The sequence below is a fragment of the Neoarius graeffei genome, chromosome 14 (assembly GCF_027579695.1).
Source record: "Neoarius graeffei isolate fNeoGra1 chromosome 14, fNeoGra1.pri, whole genome shotgun sequence".
Lineage (NCBI taxonomy): Eukaryota > Metazoa > Chordata > Actinopteri > Siluriformes > Ariidae > Neoarius > Neoarius graeffei.
Window position 1 is genome coordinate 15,936,259 of NC_083582.1, and position 12,668 is coordinate 15,948,926.

The following is a 12,668-nucleotide window of genomic DNA, read 5'->3' on the forward strand; positions in this document are numbered from 1 at the left end:
GCACTAAAATCGTATGGCTTTTTAACTCCCGGTGAAACTCCTCCGGGTTGAATTAACTAACTGAAATCAGCTGTTCTCAGCGTTTGATAAACCTGCTTTGTGAAACGGACAATCACTGCTCCTCCCCGTGGAAAAATGAGGGATAGCAGCTGGTTTTCACACAAGCTGCTTAGGGGCGTCACCAGTCAGGACTGCATTGACTACGTCATTGTGGGAGATAAATTATCTGCACTTACCAATCGGCAGACAGTCAAGAACCAGTCAGGGGATGGCCAAGGGCCTGCAGAGGGCCAGTCACGGAAATGTGGAACAAATTCAATGGCTGCCACTGTAACTTGCTTCCTACTTAATAGGTCTGCCTGGTATGGTGGTTTTGGGGTGTTTTGCTGTGGCTCTCCCTGCTTTAGCCTTTCCATGTAGGCACATGGTAGGGCAGGGAGGTGTGCACTCCTTGCCCCAAGGTCCCAGAACAGTCACCTGCCAAATACAACTTGTTGCAAGTATTGCAAATAATGTTCCTTGATGAAAGTGGTTCTGACAGAAATTGAGCATAGCGTAGTTCTGGCAGACCATGAAGTCAAGCTCAGCCCTCAATCCCAGCTACATCAACTGACTGCAGCCAATCTCAAGCCAACCTACTTCAGCTGTCAGCTTAGCTGATTCCCTTCTATGCATTCTATTGGCAAATCTCTCATATGGTATAGCATCTTATTTAAGCTGTTTTAAGCTGCTTACCTTTGCTGCTTTCTCTGCAAGCAATTTTGCAACCCACCTCCACCCCAACTCCTCCCCTTTCATGCTGTCTGACTTTAATCAATGTCATTTCTGTACCATTGATGCCCGCTGACAACCCAGTCTAGGCCACCTTCTTCCATTGCTCCATGGTCCAGTCCTGATGCTCACATGCCTATTGTAGGCACTTTCCTTGGCAAAAGTCAATATGAGCACCCTGACCAGTCTGCAGTTTCTCAGCCCATACAGTACAAAGCAAGCTGTGATGTGCTGTGCATTCTAACCCCTTCTATCAAAGCCAGCATTAAGTTTTTCAGCAGTTGTGCAGGTGCTCTTCTGTGGGTCACTGGTTGTCCTTACTTGGACCACTTTCTAATAATGATAATCACTGCATACTGGGAACACCCCCATGACCTACAATTTTGGGGGGGGTGTTGACCCAGTTATCTAACCATTGCATTTGGCCCTTGTCAAAGAGGCTAAGATCTCTAATCCATGCATTTTCTTTGCTGCCACCCTCCCTGCTTTAGCCATTCCATGAAAGCACATGGAAGGGCAAAGAGGTGCTCTCCCTGCCTCAAGGCTTTCCACGTAGGCACGTGGAAGGGCAGGGAGGTCCCTACCCTTTGATGCAAAACATATGCACACCCCTTCTAATGAACAACATGGGTCATAAATGACCTGCATTCATTTTCCAGGTTATTTCATGCTGACTGAGTTTTTCTTTGCTCTATCTTTTGAAATCAATTTATTTTATGATTGAATATTCCAAGTATTCTTTAAATATCTTGCTTTTAATTACCACAAATCATTAATTTAATTTTTTCTTTCCTACTTTATGAACAAAAATACTTTTTATATTACTACACATGGGTCATCCAAGTGTGATTTAAAATTAAATGTCTTAATACTATAATAATAATTTGTTTCAAGTAATTACTTTAGCAGTGAATGGGGCCAGTTATTTATTTATTAACTATGTAGTTAGCTAAGCCAACTACAATAAAATTAGCTAACTAAAGTAGAATATGTCAACAGCTAGGTAGCTAATAGTAATTACTTGTAACTTTCTGACAAGTAATTTACTCACTCTCAAGGTAACCTAAACATAATCAATTTTTTCTAAGGTAATGTTAGAACAATTGAAAAACATTACTTACATGTATTAGATGGGCAAAGGGCACTGTGCTGAGCTGTGAAATGTCTGACACAAGCACAATTCACAGTTCCCACCAAATGCTGTAGTAAATGCATGCGGGTCGTTTCTGACCCATTTGTGTAAACTTGATGTAGAATTACAAAAAGCTGTGCTTGTTCATAACTTAAGAAAGGAAAAATAAAAAATGATGATTTGTGCTAAACAAAAACAAGATATTTACTGCATATTTGGAAAAGTAAATGACAAAATGAATTTATTTCAAAAGCATATCATAGAAACACTCAGCCATACATGAAATAACCTGGAAAATGAATGCAGGTCGTTTTTGACCCATGTTGTGCATTAGAAGGGTAGTGATACAAAAAGTTTTTTATTCAAAAAGTAAGAAAGGAAAAAATAAAATAAGGATGTATGATGATCAAAAACAAGTTAATTGAGGAATACCTTGAATACTCATCTCATCTCATTATCTCTAGCTGCTTTATCCTGTTCTACAGGGTTGCAGGCAAGCTGGAGCCTATCCCAGCTGACTACGGGCGAAAGGCGGGGTACACCCTGGACAAGTCGCCAGGTCATCACAGGGCTGACACATAGACACAGACAACCATTCACACTCACATTCACACCTACGGTCAATTTAGAGTCACCAGTTAACCTAACCTGCATGTCTTTGGACTGTGGGGGAAACCGGAGCACCCGGAGGAAACCCACGCAGACACGGGGAGAACATGCAAACTCTTTACAGAAAGGCCCTCGCCGGCCACGGGGCTCGAACCTGGACCTTCTTGCTGTGAGGCGACAGCGCTAACCACTACACCACCGTGCCGCCCACCTTGAATACTGAATGATGGATTTAATTTATTGCAAAGATATAGAAGATAAAAACTCATCCGGGTCACTTTTGACCCATGTTTTGCATCAAAGGGTTAATCCATGCTATTTCCAATGTTGTCACCCTCCCTGATTTAGCTATTCCATGTAGACACATGGAAGGGCAGCGAGGTCCCTTAATCCATGCCATTTCCATTGCTGCCGCCCTCCTTGCTTTAGCCATTCCACGCAGGCACATGGAAGGGCAGGAAGTTGCTCTCTGTGCCTCAAGGGTTTCCACGTAGGCATGCGGAATGGGAGGGAGGTCCCATATTCCAACCTTAATCAATGTCATCTCTGTTGTCAGGGAGGTCCCAGAACAGAGCCACCTGCCAAATACTGTTAGGGATTCGAACCTGGTTCGCTGGTGTGATAATCCAGCAAAACCCCCACTAGGCCACCAGGGGGATGACTCAATTGCAGAGGCATGAGGCGGAAGTAGAAAAAGTATCAAAAGGTTTATTTACAATATTTACACTATAACAATCCAAGGCAAAAACAAAAGTATAATCCAAACGCTCAGAAGATAACCAGGAAAAAAAAAAGTTCAAAGAAACAAAGAGCCAAAAAACCAGAAAAGAAGAGGCAAAAATACAAACGCTCAGAGGATCCAAAATGGTAAACACAAAGTCCAAAAAGTCCAAAAGAAAGCAAAGTACAAAAACCACAAAGACACGGGCGAGGAAATCAGAACAGAGGTTACTGGAGCTAAACATAACAGCACAAAGACTCTGTGACAAGAGGACTGAACTCAGGGGTATAAATACACAAACTAATTAAGGACAGGGCGGGGCAGGAAACAGGCAATAAGACAAAAACAAAACACAGAACACAGTGGTGACCTCTAGAGGCCCAAAACAAACATGGCCAGAAAAGGAAATAACAGTGGCCTCTAGAGGCCAAAACAGTCCCAGTCCTAACAGGACCCCCCCCTCTAGGAGCATCTCCTGACGTTCCCAGGATGATCAGGATGGGCCGAATGGAAGTCCCGACAAAGTTCTTTATCGAGTATTTCCCGAGCTGGGACCCAGCAGCGCTCCTCAGGGCCATAGCCCTCCCAGTCCACAAGATATTGGAGGCCCCCGCGAACCCGGCGGGAGTCCAGCAGGTGGCGCACCGTGAACACAGTCTGACCCTGGAAGATGCGGGGGGGCAGGGGGTTCCTAGGGGCAGGGGCATACGTGGACGTCAGTACGGGCTGCAACAGGGAAACATGTAATGTGGGGTTGATCCTTAGCGTACGTGGTAACTGGAGCCGGTAGGAGACAGAGTTAACTCTGTGTACAACCTTGAAGGGGCCAATGTAGCGAGGAGCAAGCTTGCGGTTCTCCACCCGCAGCAGAAGGTCCTTGGTGGACAGCCAAACCCACTGTCCAGGGCGGAAAGTGTGGGCAGGTCTCCTATGGCGGTTGGCCTGAGTCTGGTTGGTACTGGAGGTCTGGATGAGTGTCCTCCTGACCTTGCTCCAGGTCTTATGACACCGTCTCACGTAATGGTTGACTGAGGGCACCCCAGCGTCCTCCTCCTGGTCCAGGAACAGAGGTGGCTGGAACCCAAATTGGCACTGGAACAGTGACAGCTTGGTGGCCGATGACTGCAGGGTGTTGTGGGTGTACTCTGCCCATGGCAGCCAGGTGCTCCACGATGTCGGGTTATCCATAGCCAGGCCTCGCAGGGTGGTTTCCAGGTCCTGGTTGAGCCTCTCCGTCTGGCCGTTGGACTGGGGGTGAAACCCAGAGGAGAGGCTGGCAGTGGCCCTGATGCTCTTGCAGAAGCCATGCCATACTCGGGAGGAAAACTGGGGCCCCCGGTCGGAGACGATGTCCTGAGGGAGACCAAAAACTCAGAAGACATGAGTGAACAGCAATTTAGCAGTGTCAAGGGCAGAGGGGAGTTTGCACAGTGGAATAAAGCGGCAGGCCTTGGAGAATCTGTCCACTATGACCAATATGACAGTGTTACCTTGAGACTCAGGGAGACCCGTGATGAAGTCGACCGCCACGTGGGACCAGGGACGCTGGGGAATAGGCAGAGGATGCAGGAGACCCTGGGGATGCTGTCGCAGGTTCTTGGTTCTGGTGCAGAACTCACAGGACAGGACAAATGACCTCACTTCCTTCTCCATGTTAGGCCACCAGAAGCGTCTTTTCAGGAAGTCCAGGGTCCTCCAAGCTCCCGGGTGGGCGGTGAGAGGGGAAGAGTGACCCCACTGGAGAACTTTGGCCCGGGCTTGACGAGGGACGTACAGGAGGCCCGGTGGCCCCGTCCCTGGATCAGGGTCCCGGCGTTGAGCTTGTCGAACGGTCTCCTCAATACCCCAGCGGACAGGAGCCATAATCCGGGATATAGGGATGATAGGCCCAACTTCACTCTCCCTGTTGTTGGGCGAGAACAGCCTGGAGAGCGCGTCCGGTTTGGTGTTCTTAGAGCCCAGGTGGTATGATAGGGTGAAGCTGAAACAGCTGAAAAACAAAGCCCACCTAGCCTGTCGTGGGTTCAGCCTCTTGGCTTGCTGGAGGTACTCCAGGTTCTTATGGTCCCTCCACACCAGGAATGGATGTTGCGCTCCCTCCAGCCAGTGCCTCCACTCCTTAAGGGCTCGTTTGACCACTAGCAGTTCCCGATCCCCCACATCATAGCAGGACTCCGCAGGGCTCAGGCGGTGGGAGAAGTAAGCGCAGGGGTGCAGCTTCCCTTCCGAGCATTGAGAGAGCACCGCGCCGACACCACTGTCCGAGGCGTCCACCTCCACGATGAATGGTTGGGAGGTGTCCGGGAGAACCAGAATGGGTGCCATGCAAAAGCGGTGTTTTAGGTCACTAAACGCCTCTTCCGCCTGAGGGGACCAGACAAAGGAGCCACCAGTCCTTTTGGTGAGGTCCGACATAGGTGCAGCTACGGAACTGAAGTTCCTGATGAACTTGCGGTAGAAGTTGGCGAATCCTAAGAACCGCTGAACCTCCTTAACGGACTTGGGAGTAGGCCAGTCCTGAACGGCCAGGGTCTTGGCTGGGTCCATTTGGAGTTGCCCCGTTCGTACGATAAATCCCAGGAAGGAGACCTCAGGGACATGAAACTCGTATTTCTGGGCTTTAGCAAACAGATTATTCTGCAAGAGTCTCTGGAGGACTTGGCGGACATGGTGGCGGTGTTCCTGTAAGGTCTTGGAGAATATAAGAATGTCGTCGAGGTAGACGAAAACGTATAGATTAATCATATCCCTCAAGACGTCGTTGATAAGGGTCTGAAAAACAGCTGGTGCATTGGTGAGTCCGAAGGGCATCACCTGGTACTCATAGTGCCCTGACGGGGTGTTAAAGGAGGTCTTCCACTCGTCTCCCTGTCGGATATGGACGAGGTGGTATGCGTTCTGTAAGTCCAACTTGGTGAAGATGGTGGCACCTTGGAGCAGGTCAAATGCTGTGGACATCAGCGGAAGGGGATAGCGGTTGCGCACGGTGATCTTGTTCAGGCCCCTATAATCAATACATGGCCAGAGACTCCCATCCTTCTTGCCGACAAAGAAGAAGCCGGCACCAGCGGGTGAAGTGGAGGGTCGAATGAACCCAGAGGCCAAGGCTTCCTTGATGTACTCCTCCATGGCCTTGCGTTCTGGCTGAGAGAGGGAGAACAGACGGCCCCGAGGAGGAGTAGTCCCAGGGAGCAAGTCGATGGCACAGTCGTAGGCATGGTGCGGAGGAAGAACGGCGGCCCTGCTCTTGCTGAAGACCTCCTTGAGATCCCAGTACTCTGTGGGAACTTGAGATAACTCGGTGAGATCAGGGGGCTCGGCAGGAGACACAGGAGAGCTAGAGCGCAGACAAGAGGCATGGCATGCAGGGCCCCATTCCACAACCTGGCTTGTAACCCAGTCTGTACGAGGGTTGTGGCGGGTAAGCCAAGGAAGACCTAGAATAACTGGGAACTCAGATGAAGGAATCAGGTGCAGGGACATTTCTTCCTTGTGACCTTGAGACTGGAGGAAGACTGGAGAAGTAACTTGGGTGACTTCTCCATCACCTAACGCTTGGCCATCGAGGGCAGACACAGACAGTGGGACTTCAAGAGGCGCAGTCGGGACATTGATGCTTTGGGCGAAGTGGATATCCATAAAGTTTCCAGCTGCCCCTGAGTCTAACAAGGCTTGACAAGAGTGGACGGACTCACCCCAGGAGATGGAGACCGGGATGTAGATTCCTTGGCCAGGGAGTCCGGGAGAGAGGGTAGGCCCCATCACAACCCTTCCTCGGCTGGACGGGGCGGTCCTTTTCCCGAGAGTTTGGGACATGATGCTCGGAAGTGACCAGGCTTGCCACAGTAGATGCAGCACTTGTCCCTCCTTCTGTGCTCCCTCTCAGATGTGGAGAGGTGAGTACGACCCACTTGCATGGGTTCTGGACAGTCACTGGAGGAGGTAGACGGGCTCCAGGTAGAGGCAGGGAGGCCGGGGAGGCTCAGTACTTGGCAGCGTTCTCTCATCCTGTTGTCCAGACGAGTAGAATGTGAGATCAGTGTTTCGAGGTCACTTGGGCATCCGATAGAAGCCAGACCGTCTTTGATGGGGTCAGACAGATCATGATGGAAGGCTGACACCAGGGCAGTCTCATTCCATCCACTTACTGCTGCAAGCGTCCGGAACGAGATGGCGTAGTCTGCGATGCTTCCCCCTTGCCGGATGGACATGAGCTTTCTGGCTGCGTCTTTACTGATGTCTGCTTGATCGACGACACGCAGCATCTCCTCAGTAAACAGCTGGAAATCAGAGCACTCAGGTCCCTGTCTCTGCCAGATAGCAGTAGCCCAGGCTCGCGCCTTACCAGCTAACAAGGTTATCACAAAGGCAATCTTGCGGCGATGGTGGTAGGCTGAAGCTCAAAGGTGAGTTGACACTGAGTAAGGAACTCTCGACACTCACTGTGCTTGCCGTCATACCTCTGTGGTGCAGGAAGGCTGGGTTCGTGAGGTGAAGAAGGCAGCATGGCAGGAGGCACTGGGGCAGGAGCGGATGGTGGAGCAGGAGCAGAATCAGGCGGAGGAGATGGGGGCAGAGAAGTCAGCTGTGCCAGGGTTCTTCCAATCTGCTGAAGCAGTACCTCGTGGCGAGCAAGGGTCTCACGTTGGCTTGCGAGAGTCCGTCCATGAGTGTCCATGGTGGATCCGAGGCGTGTTAACGCAGCCATCATTCCCTGAAGGTTGGCCGGGTAGACAGATGAAGAAGCCTCTGCTGAGTCGGTCATGACGGAGTCTTTCTGTTAGGGTTTTGCTGGGATTCGAACCTGGTTCACTGGTGTGATAATCCAGCAAACCCCCACTAGGCCACCAGGGGGATGACTCAATTGCAGAGGTGTGAGGCGGAAGTAGAAAAAGTATCAAAAGGTTTATTTACAATATTTACACTATAACAATCCAAGGCACAAACAAAAGTATAATCCAAATGCTCAGAAGATAACCAGGAAAAAAAACAAAAGTTCAAAGAAACAAAGAGCCAAAAAACCAGAAAAGAAGAGGCAAAAATACAAATGCTCAGAGGATCCAAAATGGTAAACACAAAGTCCAAAAAGTCCAAAAGAAAGCAAACTACAAAAACTACAAAGACACGGGCGAGGAAATCGGAACAGAGGTTACTGGAGCTAAACATAACAGCACAAAGACTCCGTGACAAGAGGACTGAACTCAGGGGTATAAATACACAAACTAATTAAGGACAGGGCGGGGCAGGAAACAGGCAATAAGACAAAAACAAAACACAGAACACAGTGGTGACCTCTAGAGGCCCAAAACAAACATGGCCAGAAAAGGAAATAACGGTGGCCTCTAGAGGCCAAAACAGTCCCAGTCCTAACAAATACAACCTATTGCAAATATTTGAATGTAAATAATGTTCCTTGACGAAAGTGGTTCTGACAGAACTGTGGGGATTTCACTAAATTGCCTGTGCATTGTCTGATTTATTTGTTACCATCATTACTGTGATTGGATGTAGAATTTTCTGCTTCAGATGCAACCAATAACTTGACTCATTGGTAATTTTAAATTTTCATTCCTGTTAATGGCTGTCACCCTTCCCCGCCCCACTTCATAGACACTGGTCAAGTCAAGTTAATTTATATAGCTCTTTTAAGAACAGACATTATCACAAAGCAGCTTTACAGAAAATTAAAGTCTTTATACATGAGCTAATTTTATTCCCAATTTATCACCAATGAGCAAGCCTGTGGCGATGGTGGCAAGGAAAAACTCCCTCAGACGACACAAGGAAGACACCTTGAAAGGAACCAGACTCAAAAGGGCACCCATCCTTGTTTTGCATGATAACAGATAGCATGATTATAAATAACTATAAATAATTGCTTATAATTGTGTCCTATATTGTCACAAAGTGTACCAGGAAAATCATTATAGTTTTAATATTAAGTCTGTTTTGTTGAAGTTATAAAGTTAGCATGTCAACTGTAGTCCTCAGCCATAGATGCATGACTGTAAGTGTCCAGAGCTATCTTCCAAGTGCAACTTTTGACTGTCCATATGAGGCCATCCTCCACAGGAGCAGTGTGATGAGACTCCAGCCAGACATAAGGCATCTGGATGGATGAGGCAGGTCTGAGGAGTAGAAGAGGTCAGCATCACTGGTGTCTCAGGACCAACATGTAACTCAGCCTAGTAGTAGAGTAGCCAATCAGAGCACATGATTGCTCATATCCAGTAAATGTGGATAGAATATTACAGAATATCTGTGGAAAAGAGCTTAAGTCAAGCTGTAATGTTTAGTGCAGGGGTGTTCAAATTGATCCATAAAGGGCCATGTGGCTGCAGGTTTTGATTCCAGCCATGCAGCAGCACCCTGATTTGGCTTATTCAATCAACTGACACACCCACCCTTTAATCAAGGGTGGGTGTGGCTGCAAGTATTTGACTGTGTGAAGACAGTTCAGTTGATTGAATGAGCCAAGTCAGGTGTGCTGCTGCATGGCTGGAATGAAAACCTGCAGCCACACGGCCCTTTATGGATCAATTTGAACACCCCTGGTTTAGTGACTTCATTCACAGTGACGTTAAACAGACTGATAAGCTTCATTTCTCTTTAAAACTATCTGCTATTGTTGTGATTGTTGTCATGATCTTCGTCTCTGATTTAAAAAAAGACCTTACTCTATGTTCAAAAACAAATTTACTCATCTGGAATATCCAGAAGTGTGTCCTCAAAATGGGTCTTTTGGTGAGTTTAAAGATTTAGGTTTTAAAATGTCAGCACTAACTGGACTAGTGTTAGTAACGGTCTAGAATAGTACTGTAAGTATGCGATTTAAGACACAAGTTTAGTTTTTGTCCATTGCGAACACAGTGTCACATGGCGTTAATCTGCCTCCACTGTTAATGCCAGTGCACCACAAGGATGCGTCATGTTAACTGCAGGAGACACATGGCAGCCATCTTGTGTTTACATATGTGTTGTTAACATCAAGTATCTCAATGTTTCAAGTTTCAAGTTTATTTGTATTGCGCTTTTAACAATAAACATTGTCACAAAGCAGCTTGACAGAATTTGAACAATTTAAAACATGAGCTAATTTTATCCCTAATCTATCCCCATAACTTGACCCAATCATATTTAGGGTGACCAGACGTCCTCTATTGCCCGGACATGTACTCTTTTTGAGACCTAGAAAAATGTCCGGCCGGAATTTCAAAATCGTCCGGGATTTTGTTCTAAAGCCCTCAAGCATGCTTGACATCGGAATTTCCATTGCGTTTCTCTGTGTTGCTCACAAACTAGTCACGCCCTCCCCCTACTCCGTTCTGTTTGCTTTGCTTTGAGTGGAAGTGAGTAGGGGGAGGGGTGTACGGTCTGACTGTAGAGCTACCATCATTGGTCGATAGCCTTTTCTGTGGGCTAATCATTTAATTGGTCAGTGTGCATGTAGCAGCGGGGGCATGGTCAAGCGCCGGTCTGTGACAGGAGGGCGGAGTCAGGGAAGATAAGTGGCAGAATCACTACACCTGATGTCAATTAACCTGTGTTTGTGTGTCTTCCCAGTGACCACGCCCTACTTAAGGAGGGAGTGCGAGAGCAGAGGGAGCTCTTCCCCGAACCAGACGCCGGTTGTGTGTGTGTCTGAGTGTGTATGTTAGACTGAAAAGTGTGACAATAAAAACCCGCTTTACCAACCTGAACTCTGTCCTGCCGTCTTCTGTGCTCCGCCTTTGTGTGGGAACGGCTACAGTGGTACCGAAACCTGGGATTATCTGGAGTGCAGAAGCCGACCAAGTGGTACTGGAACAATTCATCGCATGCTTGCCAGCAGGAACCGCGGAGTGGGTCCAGTGCCACCGCCCGGCGTCGCTGGATCAGGCAATCGAGCTGGCGGAGGAACATTTGGCGGCTGTCCTGGCAGCAGGACAGCAGATGGCCTCTTCTCTCCTCTCCTCTTCTCTCTCTCTCTCTCTCTCTCTCTCTCTCTCTCTCTCACTCCCTCTTCTCCTGTGTCTTGTCCTCGCCCCAGTCCCCCACCGTGGAAGCGGGGGCCGGCGCCACCCCTGCCGGCCCACCACACCCGCGGTGCCCTCCCGTTTCTCCCTTCTGTGTCTGTCTCTCCCCCCCTCAGGTGAGTGAGCCCCAGAACACCGGTGCGGAGAGGAAGCCCGGGCCGGTTTGCTGGCGCTACGGGGAGCCGGGCCACCTCCAACAGCAGTGCACGATAGTGGAGAGTGGGTCCTGCCATACTTCAGTAGGGGGAGATCCCGGTGTCGCCTTGGCGGAAGCAGCTGTCACAGAGCCGTCTACATCATCTCCGCATCAGAGTGAGGAGCCACAGGCTCCTCCTCCCTCTTGCGGGGAATCCCTGGCGGATTTCCCGTTAGAGCAGTCGCGAGACGAGACTCTGCGGCATGCGTTTGACCAAGTGAGAGTAATCGATGGTCAAACACTCCCGGCCGAATGCCACCCCATCCTTCCCCTATTTTTCTATTATGAAGGATAGATTATACTGAGTGACGCAGGACACTCAGACGAAAGAGCAAATCACACAGCTTTTAATCCCAAAAAGACGCCGGGAATTGGTATTCCAGGCGGCTCACTTTAATCCCATGGCTGGACACTTAGGGCAGGATAAGACACTAGCCCGAATAATGGCCCAATTCTATTGGCCGGGGATTCGCGGCGATGTTCGTAGGTGGTGTATGGCATGCCGCGAATGCCAGTTAGTAAATCCAGCGGCCATTCCAAAAGCGCCTTTGCGCCCTCTCCCATTAATCGAGACCCCGTTCAAAAGAATTGGGATGGATCTCGTCAGGCCATTAGATCGGTCAACATGAGGGTACGGCTTTATATTAGTTCTGGTGGACTATGCAACGCGATGCCCGGAAGCAGTGCCTCTCCGCAATATCTCAGTATGCAGTATTGCGGAGGCACTCTTCCGCGTTATCTCCCGAGTTGGAATCCCGAAAGAGAGTCTGACTGACCAAGGCACCTCGTTTATGTCACGGACACTGAACGAACTGTATAGGTTATTAGGGATTAAGTCGATCCACACCAGCGTGTATCACCCACAAACAGACAGTTTAGTTGAATGGTTCAATCGCACCCTCAGGAATATAATTAAAAAATTTGTAAGTGAGGACGCACATAATTGGGATAAGTGGCTCGAGCCCCTGTTGTTTTCAGTGCGAGAGGTCCCCCAAGCCTCCACGGGGTTCTCCACATTCAAATTATTATATGGGCGTAAGCCGCGCGGCATTCTAGATGTGCTGCGCGAAAATTGGGAGGAGGAACCTTCACAAAGTAAAAACGAAATTCAATACGTTATGGACCTGTGCGCAAAACTCCACACACTCACATCCCTAACCCAGGAGAATTTGTGGCAGGCCCAGGAACGGCAAACCCGCCTGTACAACAAGGGTATGCGCCTTA